General features: G+C 44.2%; 1 non-coding gene across 1 annotated transcript; it reads left to right on the top strand.

The window, feature by feature from the left end:
* Positions 1 to 8,177: 8,177 nt before the first annotated feature.
* On the top strand, positions 8,178 to 8,284 carry LOC120252103. The gene has a single exon (XR_005533651.1). It is a non-coding gene; the product is annotated as a small nucleolar RNA R71 (small nucleolar RNA).
* The last annotated feature ends 773 nt before the right edge of the window (positions 8,285 to 9,057 follow it).

Below are 9,057 nucleotides of genomic sequence, written 5' to 3'. Positions count from 1 at the left end.
CGTGGGGGTTGGTAAAATCTTCTTTTTGGACAAACGAAGATTGTATGTTTATCGCCGTTTTTCTAATTGATTCTGAATCTAAATCAAATTCGGAAGAACTAGCGCACAATATTTCCGTTGCTTGTTGGTTACGAATGGAGGTTCAATAGGCTTATATCAAAAATTAGGTTGCTAGCTCGACCAAATAATAGCTATAGCTATGTTGTAGAATCTCGGTTAGCAAGAGGATCAAATAAGCCTGGGTGCAATTAGGCTGCATTGGTCTGTCGGCATCAGAGCGCCCACAAAAGTGTCGTAGGTAGCTCATGCGTGCGATTGTCACTTTAACGATCGTCCTCTTCTTCTTCGTCAATGGTCCCCGGGTTTCCCACTTGTTAAGGACCATTTATGCTCGGTCCCGGTTTAGATTATACTTCCCAACCTGAGGCACAACTGGTGGACTCCGACGATCATTGGAATTATAGTGAGTTCTGTCGGCAAACTGTTGTATATGGATGAGTGACAAGGTCCCCTTACGTATATCCCGCAAGTGCACGGGTTTGTCGAAGTAATAATCCTGGGTGAGCGGGGTCGAATCCATAGGGAGTAGGGAGTAAAAACACTTAATTTGATTCTTAGCTATGTGAAAAATCAATGATAAGGAGTGTGATAATGATTCAATTCTCAACAATAAAAGCAACAAGAAAGATAGCAAAAGTAAAAAAGGGGGTAAGGCAATCGATAAAGATGGGGTACCCAAATAATGCTTCACCTAGGATATTTGTTTCAAGTGCAAGAACCCTCTATTATGCTTCCTAATCAATGCAATGGTGAGTCATGGAAATCCTTAATTACATAGTCCCAAATCTAAGGTCAACTATGCCTAACTCTATACATGTCCCGGAGGAGAAATCGAACAATCTCAACACCTCGCACTCGCATAGAGTTGCAATGAGCCCTGGGGATTCCAAGTGATAAATCTCTTCCTTATAATAGACCTAACCCTTTGGTCAAGGTGGAAGGTCCCTAACCATAATTGAGCCCTAGATACTAAGATCACCTCAATGCTTCACTCCGTTGCACACGCAACTAAGCGCGAGCGGAAGTTCATCCCTTAGACCATTCACTCTATTATGGCCACAAAGAACTCGAGGAACGGAGATAGAATCTATCACGTCGGAGGGGAAAGGGGACGCTCCTGTACCTCTCGACTTACCCTCTCAACTCTCTCCAACCTAGCTTTGTCTAACGCTCGTGGTGTGTCACTCACTCACAAGGTTACCAACAAGAACTCTCAACCCTAGTGTCACTCTAGAGGAAATGTTCATACAATCAAGCATTCAAGGTTGGAACTCACAATAAACATCAATTTATTGAAAGCATAATAAAGAGGTTCAAAGTAACAAATACATCCTAGGGTTCACAATACCCGAGTACCCACTGGGGGTTTAGCTCTGCATGGAGCTAAGTACAATCAAAGAAATAGAATGTAAAAGCAATGAATCCATAAAGAAAACCACTCGATGGTCGTGTCGATGGTCTTGTGGAGAGTCCTCTACTCATCGCAAGGGATCCTTTGTCCGGCCTAGGGTACACCTCGCCGGATCGGTGCCGACGAAAGCTCTCCCAATAACCTTCTTCAAAATGACGCGCGATGTTGGAGCCATAGAACCTCTCTAAAAACCTGGCCAATATCCCTCGAAACCCTAGCCGAAGCCCTATCGCAAGTTGTGGAAAAGATGGAGAAAAGAATACAAAAATTGGGGCTGAATCAGCTTTAAATAGGGCTGAAATCGCGCGATTCCACGGGCGTGGATGCTCCACGCGCCCGTACATACTTCAATGTTGCTACAGTGCTGCTACCATACATACTTCTCTGTTTCTCTGGTTTCTCGGTCGGATGTGAATAGTGCTACTACAGTACATACTTCAGTGTTGCTACAGTGCTCTTCTACAGTATTCGACCTGAATAGCTTCCCAATTCCATATTTTCATCGGGGTAACGTAAACGGGCACACGTTCATGTCGTGGATCACTTACTTCTTCAATGGTGTACACGTTGGTGGAACTCTTGTTCTATGTGCATAAGTCGGAATGCTCGAGTGACTGCCTCTGTGCCCCTCCAAATGGATGTGCCAACTCGAATACAAGGAGGTTGGCACACATTCTAGCATCTCACATCGACCTATGTTTTAGCGTTTGAACCTTAGTAAGATTTCCTCCAAAATCGGTGCATTGTGATCCACATTGGCCTATTTCCTTCATACTCGGCCTCACAACCCTACCTGCATAAAAGTAACATAAAAACACACATATTAGTGTAAAAACCCGAAAAAAGTAATGCTCAACATAAGTAAAGAATGCTTCGCATTCATTTCACACAAGCACTTACCAAAACTGCCCCCACACTTAAGCTTTTGCTTGTCCTCAAGCAAAAATTTAAAAAGTTATGTGCATCAATGAAGAAGATATTAGAAGTGCTTGGCCTTAGGTTCACCAAAGTATATAAAGAGAGCATTCTACAAGTAAGGGAAATTCCAACACTAAATACGAAAAATGAATGCTCTAGCTAAAAACTTGAATCAAAAAGAAAACAAAACCCGAAATCATGTACGTGTGTGAACTCACTCAAAAACAACCCAAGGTATACTCCTCAAAGTTCTAAGTACAAGGGACTTATTTATCTACAAAAGTGACAACAATTTCAAAGAGGGTAGTAGCTTCACACATTCTCTAAGGTAGCCCTTTCCAAAGCGGCCGCTAAGGTGGCTTTCACACTTTCAAGGTGGTAGCTCTTTATACCGGAGTGGTAGCTTTCACTCATCCTATGAGATAGCTCTTTCTCTCATTAGGGCATAGCTAGTATCCGACTTATGAGAGTAGCTTTATACTACATAGGTGGTAGCTCTTTCCACCCAACAAGCACAAATAATAAAACTATTTTGTTCTTTCTTTTCATTTTCCATTTTTTTTTTAAGAATTTAGCACAAGAAAATAAACCTAACTAGTCCCTTTAACATCGAACATGAGTTTCCAATAGAGTTCAAAGAGTGAGTAGTGCACTAAGTATAAATCAGGCAAAAAATTCCTAGAAATTCAAGCAAGAACTAGAGCATGAAAACATTCAATGTTAGAAATTCTCCTAAACTCAAGAATACAATCATTGCAACTAAGGTGAACCGCCATTGGCTATGTGAGCATATATCAATCAAGAACAATAGAAAAGATGTGTGCACTATGAAACTCCCCCCCACACTTAAGTTGTACATTGTCCCTAATGTACACATTCAAGCACACTCAAAATATAAATCATTCAAAAGCAAATGTGGGAGAAGCAATCAAAACAATACTCCCCTGACTCGCAGTGTGACGTTTGATGAAGCTAGTTCGTTGGGAGTAGGGTTCCAACGGGTTGTGAAGCTTACACGGCCAAGTACCTCAGTACCTTAGCCGTGCCCATGACTAAGTCTCAATTCGCAAGAAGACAAACCATCTGCACGCATACACGAGGGGGTTCAGTGAATCTCAATAAAGACAAAATAAACCGAGTGTATATAAAGGATAAAGCAATGAATACAACTCGATGATGCAAAATAAAAATAAACTCAGAAGGGAAATCCTTTATGAGTGAAAAAGTGTAAAAACAGGAAAAATAAAATAAAATGCAAGAAAGTAAAGGAAAAATCAAGTGTCGGTGCTGCTCTCAGGCTCCTGTGCTGCTACTACTGGTGAAGCACATAGTGGGTCTACCGGTGCCGGGGTAGAGGATGGAGGTGCTAGAGGAACTGAAGGGGCCGGATGAGTCCTCGGCCGCAATGCAAATGATGAAGCGACGTCTCGCTCTAAAATCTGTTGTAACATGTCAAAATGCGCCATGAACTTTGTGTACTGAGTGGTCTGCATAGCCCTAATCTCGGCAATTTCTGCTCAAGCCTCAGCCACCTCTGCCCGTATCACTCCTAAAGCGCTCTCGAGCCTCTCAAAACGATCATGGGCTCGAGATGGTGGAAACGTACGCACGGGGGTGGTTCCTCTGGCACTGGAGGTGTGCTGGTCTCCATCGGTGCTGGTTGGGGCTCGGGAGCGGGCTGAGATGCCCCAGCTTCATCCTCGAATGGTATGTTCAGCACATAAACACCATTTGAATATTTAAGGACTAACCCCATTAGCCTCATTGTCTCTAACCCAAGAGGTGCTGGTATTATTGCCTTCTCGGTTCTGCTGATTTTGTCTCACAGACCCATCCCCACAATGAGTCTGGTAATATATGGACCTTAGAAGATGACACCCAATCTGGAATATTGTCCTTGATGCTTAAGATACTCCACTAAAATATGCCCCAGATGGACTGGTTCGTTCCGAACCATGGAGTACAAGTACAGAAGCTCTTGCATGTTGATGACTCCCGTGCTATCACCGCGACCATTCACTGACCTGCTCATGATGGCGTGAAGATATCTGTAACTGGGTCGAGATAAACATGAGGCCTTAGACACTCCTGGTTCATATTGCCCCTTTCCATATAGTAATGTATACGCCTTAGATTCTCATACTCCTCAGTTTCAGTATACTCTTCATCATATAGACCAAGTCTAGTGGAAAACTGTGTGACACTCATACTATGATGTTGCCCAAGGGCTCTGAACTGAATAGCGCTGACACTATCAAAATGAGCATAAGAGCGATCGAACTCAAACGAAGCAAGTACCTCCAAAGTGAGTGAGCGGATAGCGGGATCATGAATATTCAATAACTTGTGCCAATTACCGACCAATAATAATTTCTCGACCTCGTCAGCCATGTCATCCGCTAGTTGCACCTTTCTAAGTAACCCAACATCCGGGATTCGCGTTTGACCAAACTTAAGCTTCTCTAACCGCTCAAACCGAGCTTTATGCGCAGGGAGTGTGAATTCCATGATTTCCGGCTCAGGGCCAAGCTTTCGAGGATGTTTGGTAACTACTTTCTTCGATTTGGTGGCCAAACCTGCATGTATTAAAAAAGAAAATCAATCAGTTCCATTCAAACTGCAGGAAGATAACAACACAAGCCGTGCGGAAATTCCACACGCCCGTGCACATCAACGGGGCGTGGAAAACGCACAGCCCTTGTAGCCAATCTCCATGCCATACTCTCTATCTCAATTTCAGATCATTTTAAATACAAATTATAACCATTTTAACAAGAAGACTGTGTGTATTATCCATTTCAATCGTGGGTAATTAGTTAGATGCAAAGAAATCGAAGAAGAGAGGAAATTAAGGCCTACCAATGAGTTGAACCTAAATACCCCTATAATCCACCCAATGCGCAATCAATCGACTTGAGGACGACAGTAGGAGGGGACGAGAATGTCGGAAAGAATGCTCTTTGGGCGGCTTAGGGTTGTTTGAGGAGAAAGGTGTGACTGTTGTAATGGGAGAGCGGATGGTCTTTTAACTCCTGGAAATCCACACGGGCGTGCGGGCATCGTCCATGCCCGTGCGCCCTCAAACTTAGCAGTCACAATGGTAAACGCACGCCCCTGTGGCCTCGCTGGATATTCGAGAAAAATATTATACACGCCCGTGTGGAAATTCTCCACGGGCGTGGATATTCACATGCCCAATTCACAGGGGCAGTCGCACGCCCCTGTGTCTTCTCGGAATGGAGAGAACTCCTCTGCAGGGTTTCGCACGGGTGTGTGGAAATTACCCACGCCCGTTCATGGTTCACAAGGTTACCCACAGGGGCGAGTCCACGCCCCTGTGTGCTCTCAGGAAAAATCTGTCCAACCCTGCAGGAATTCACACGCACATGCGGAAATTACCCACGGGTGTGTGACATTCGCATGGTCGTTTATAAGGGCAGCCACACGCCCCTGTGCCTTCTCTGGATGGGCTCTCAGTATACGCCCATAGGTGTGTGGAAATCCCACACGCCCGTGTGTTTTCTCTGGATGACTTAGAAAAAATCTGCAGTCGTGCGTAATATTTTCGAACATGTTTGCACACTCGGAGCCCCGCCTCTATTATGCAAATTTTACAAGTGAAGAACACGAAATAGAACCCAAACAACCAAACCTCGCCAATTCCTCATAAAACACATGATGAATTTTAAACAAAACCCACAACAAAAATCGCAAGACGCGACATCTAAAAATTAAGACACCAACACATAATAATTTATTCATGCAAACAAACTAAACTAAAAGATAAGAAAACAGTAAACACTTGGGTTGCCTCTCAAGAAGCGCTTGTTTAACGTCACTAAGCTTGACGTACCTCGCTTACCACACGGGGGTTCATGAATGAAGGTTGCCCTCTTACCCATAACTTGAAAGCATGATGAGCAAAGTCTCTTGAGGGTAGGGTGTACTATCGGGCTTTGGACCACCTAACAATTGTAAATCCAACCTTCTTGGTTCTTGTCCGTCTCCAACAGTCTTGGCGTATTTCCGGTGGCGTCTTCTAGCCCTCTTCATTTTCTGGAGCACCTTCTTCAATATCCCCGGGGTAGATGTTACCTCCTCAGTCGACCCAAGCATCATTACTTTTTCATTGCTCTCCTCTTGGTCGAACAAACCTTCATATGGATCCGGGTTGAACATTTCCTGCATGTATTCATCAACAAGCTCATTAATAGTGTTTAGGAAATACAAAGTGTCATTGAAATCGAGAGAATGCTGCATGTCTTCAGCAAGGCGGTAAGTGAGTTTGGCATCTCCAACTCTCAATGTGAGCTTTCCGCCGTCCATGTCAATCAATACTTTGGAGGTCCGCAAGAACGGTCTCCCAAGTATCAAATGTACATCCGCATCCTCATCGACATCTAGCACTACAAAGTCAACTGGAAAAATGTACTTGTCCACCTTGACAAGCACGTCTTCAATGATACGTCTCGGATGTCGTACCGTTCGGTCTGCCAATTGTAAAGTCGTCCGAGTAGGCCTAGGCTCTCCCAAGCCTAGCTTTTGAAAAAAAGTGCATGGCATGACATTGATACTTGCCGCTGAATCCGCCAATGCCATTTCCTCACCTAAGTTGCCGATGTTACACGGAATGATGAAGCTTCCCTGGTCTTTCTTCTTGTTCGGCATGTTCTTTTGCATCACCGCCGAGCATGAAGCATCTAGCAACACTGAAGCACTCTCCTCCAACTTCCTCTTGTTAGTTAACAAGTCTTTCAGGAACTTCGCATACTTAGGCATTTGAGCTAATGCCTCTACAAAAGGAATGTTGATGTGGAGTTGCTTGAATAAACTCAGGAACTTCTTATACTTGTCATCCCCATGGTCATTTTTCAATCTAGAGGGATAAGGGATTCTTGGCTTGAAAGGTGGGGATGGCACCTCTTTCTCTTTCTTTGCTCCCTCTTCAACCTCTACAACCTCGGGTGCGTGTTCTTTCGGCTTCTCACTCGAAAGCCTCCCTTCAACCTCACGACCACTTCTTAAAGTGATCGCCTTCACATGTTCTCTAGGCTTGGTTTCCGTATTGCTTGGTAAACTTCCATGTGGCCTTTCGGAAAGAAACTTCGCAATTTGCCCCACCTGATTTTCAAGGTTGTGCAAAGAAGCGGTGTGGTTGCGAAGTGTAGCCTCGACTGATTCAAACCATGTATTTGCAGATTGAACAAATCTAGCCAAATACTTCTCTATATCCGTCATTCGGGTTTCCAAGCCTGAAATTTTGTTTTCGACATGAGGTGCTTGTTGTTGTTGGAAACCGGGTGGCCCCATGGCCTTTTGTGGTCCTTGGTTACTCCATGAAAAGTTGGGATGATTCTTCCAACCTGAATTGTAAGTATTGCTATATGGCTTCCCCTGAGATCTCATGCCATTACCTACAAAGTCAACATTTTCCACTGAAGAAACATCACCAAAAGAGATCGGGCAATCGGAGGGAGCATGTCCTCCACCACAACCGGTGCAATTGGTCATGGCCACAACTCTATTCGAAGGTATGAGATCTAGCTTCTTACTCAGACTCTCTACTTGTGCCGCCAATGAGGTCACTGCATCGATTTCATGGATACCAGCCACCTTTTTCTTCTCCATAGCATTCCATTGGTAACTATTTAACCCCATTTCCTTAATTAATTGACGAGCTTCATGGGGGGTTTTGCTACCTGAGGTACCTCCTGCTGCCGCATCCAAGAGTTGCCTTGTACTCGGGTTCAAACCATTGTAGAAGGCTTGAACAATCATCCACTCTGGGAATCTGTGTTGCGGACACTTTCTCAGGAGCTCCTTGAACCTTTCCCATGTCTCGAATAGAGACTCCAATTCCAACTGAACAAAGGACGAGATCTCATTCCTAAGCTTTGCTAATTTTCCAGGAGGGAAATAACGGGCTAGAAAAGCTTCTACCATCTCCTCCCATGTAGTGATTGATGCTCTGGGTAATGAGTGTAGCCACTGCTTTGCTTTCCCCTTCAAGGAAAATGGGAAGGCTCTCAATTTAATGGTATCATCCATAACCCCATTTATCTTCAGCATGTCACACACCTTGAGAAAGCTCTCTATATGAATATTTGGATCCTCATCAGCCAAACCGTTGAATTGTGCGGGCTACTGCAGCATATGGGTGAATGCCGGCTTTAGCTCAAAGTTCTGAGCTGTAATCGGAGGACGCACAATACTCGATTGCATCCCCAACACTGAAGGTCTGGCATAGTCGGATAGTGTTCGTTGTTGCTCATTCTGTCCTGCCATGTTTTCATATTCCTCTCTTTCTAAATCAGCTAAATTATGCTGTTCTTCCACAGGTTCTTTCCCTTTTCTTCTAACTGTACGTTCAAGCTCAGGATCTCTTTCAATCAATATTGATGGCATCCCTCGGGTCATAACCTGGAGCTACACGAAAAAGAAAGAAAAAGAAAACCAGAACGATGATAGAATAAGAAGACGTGAAATAGAATGTGTGGTGAAATAGCTAAGAAAACAAAGTGCAAAGTATCTCTAAATGCCTACTCCCAGGCAACGGCGCCAAAAACTTGACAAGGTCCCCTTGCGTTATCCCGCAAGTGCACAGGTTTATCGAAGTAATAATCCCGGGTGAGCGGGGTCGAATCCCCAGGGAGTAGGGAGTAAAAACA

This window comes from Dioscorea cayenensis, chromosome 20 (genome assembly GCF_009730915.1).
Source record: "Dioscorea cayenensis subsp. rotundata cultivar TDr96_F1 chromosome 20, TDr96_F1_v2_PseudoChromosome.rev07_lg8_w22 25.fasta, whole genome shotgun sequence".
Lineage (NCBI taxonomy): Eukaryota > Viridiplantae > Streptophyta > Magnoliopsida > Dioscoreales > Dioscoreaceae > Dioscorea > Dioscorea cayenensis.
Note: the sequence above shows the minus strand (reverse complement) of the source record. Positions and strands in the feature narration are given on the sequence as shown.